General features: G+C 42.1%; 1 pseudogene; it reads right to left on the bottom strand.

Annotated features, from left to right (window-relative positions):
- Nucleotides 309-580, bottom strand: Gm14894 (predicted gene 14894; annotated as a pseudogene).

Raw genomic sequence — 2189 nt, 5'->3', positions numbered from 1 at the left:
GAACATGGTCGTTCGGCTGCAGATAGGCATGCCATGACCTTGCCTATCCTTAAACAGGATGTCAAATGGAAAGATGTCCTAACTGGAAAATGGTATGGTCCAGATCCCGTTATTTCGAGATCCAGGGAAGCTGTTTGTGTTTTTCCACAGGGTCAAGAACACCCGATTTGGGTACCAGAGAGGCTGATGTGAAAATTGCTCCCCCCGACAGAGATATAGATTGTAATAGTTCCGGAAGGACATGCTTTTTAGCAGAGTGTTGGCAGGGTATACTGCTGTGGTTGTGAAACTTCCCACCTTTGTGCCTATAGTAGATTTTGAAATGTTTGCCACCTATGCCCATTGGTGCTACTCACTGAGTGGTCCAATTTGAACCTCTTTTCCTCAAATCTTTGCTTCTGTTTGAGAATGAGTTCATTCACCAAGAAATTAGGATAGAGATGGTCAATATTGTCCACAACATAATTACATTTGGGACATCTATTATTGTCCTCCAAACTCTGATGAATACAATTGTAGCAAAAGCTGAGGCCACATTTTGTCATGTATGCCTCCTCAGTCATACCAAAGCAGATGGGACTCTCTCTTATTTAATAGACTTAGTTCAAGAACAGGTTGAAGAATTGTATAAAGTTGTATAAGTTAATTTCTCGCAGTCTCTTGAACAGAGTCGCCTCTTATCTGAGTAGGAAATTAGTTGGCTAAAGCGGAGCAGTTGTCCAGAAAGCTGCTCCTCCAGATTGCCAAACTCAACAGCACTCGACTGGACCCTGTCACCTTGGGGAACTTCACCTCCTGGATCACCAATGCCTTCTCATGTTTTAAGGAATGGGCAGGAATGTTGGCCTGGGGGGCAGTGGTCCTCCTGGGTTGTGTCTTTTGTATCTGGCTATTGTGTCAATTCAAACAAGAGCACGCTCAGTATAAGGCAGTGGTGTACCAAGCATTGATGGTGATTAAAGATGGCGCATCTCCCAATGTTTGGCTGGCCTCTTTAAAAAATTAAGAGTTCACCCTAGGTCGTCTGACAGTTGTAGTCACACAGATCCACGGTATCCAGTGACAGGCAACTTTCCTTATGCACAGACCAACCTAAGACATGGGGCCTGGAGGCAATAGGGTAACCCTAGGACGGGTAAGGCTGTGACATGAAAGGATCGACCTAAGACAGGAGCCATGGCCGATGGACAGACTTGCCCAGACCTAGTCCAGTATCATATTATTAAACAAAATAGATGGAGAAACCAAAGTATTCCACGACAAAACTAAATTCACCCATTATCTCTCCACGAATCCAGCCCTTCAAAGGATAATAACAGAAAAAAAACAATACAAGGACGGGAACCACGCCCTAGAAAAAACAAGAAGATAATCCATCAACAAACCTAAAAGAAGACAACCACAAGAACAGAATGCCAACTTTAACAACAAAAATAACAGGAAGCAACAATTACCTTTCCTTAATATCTCTTAATATCAATGGACTCAATTCCCCAATAAAAAGACATAGACTAACAGACTGGCTACACAAACAGGACCCAACATTCTGCTGCTTACAGGAAACCCATCTCAGGGAAAAAGACAGACACTACCTCAGAGTGAAAGGCTGGAAAACAATTTTCCAAGCAAATGGTCTGAAGAAACAGGCTGGAGTAGCCATTCTAATATCGGATAAAATCGACTTCCAACCCAAAGTTATCAAAAAAGACAAGGAGGGACACTTCATACTCATCAAAGGTAAAATCCTCCAAGAGGAACTCTCAATTCTGAATATCTACGCTCCAAATGCAAGGGCAGCCACATTCATTAAAGACACTTTAGTAAAGCTCAAAGCACACATTGCACCTCACACAATAATAGTGGGAGACCTCAACACACCACTTTCATCAATGGACAGATCGTGGAAACAGAAACTAAACAGGGACACAGTGAAACTAACAGAAGTTATGAAACAAATGGACCTGACAGATATCTACAGAATATTTAATCCTAAAACAAAAGGATATACCTTCTTCTCAGCACCTCACGGGACCTGCTCCAAAATTGACCATATAATCGGTCACAAAATAAGCCTCAACAGATACAAAAATATTGAAATTGTCCCATGTATCCTATCAGACCACCATGGCCTAAGACTGATCTTCAATAACAACATTAAGAATGGAAAGCCAACATTCACGTGGAAACTG

Source organism: Mus musculus, chromosome X (genome assembly GCF_000001635.26).
Source record: "Mus musculus strain C57BL/6J chromosome X, GRCm38.p6 C57BL/6J".
Lineage (NCBI taxonomy): Eukaryota > Metazoa > Chordata > Mammalia > Rodentia > Muridae > Mus > Mus musculus.
The sequence above is the reverse complement of the archived record's forward strand: the minus strand, read 5'-3'. Positions and strand labels throughout refer to the sequence as shown.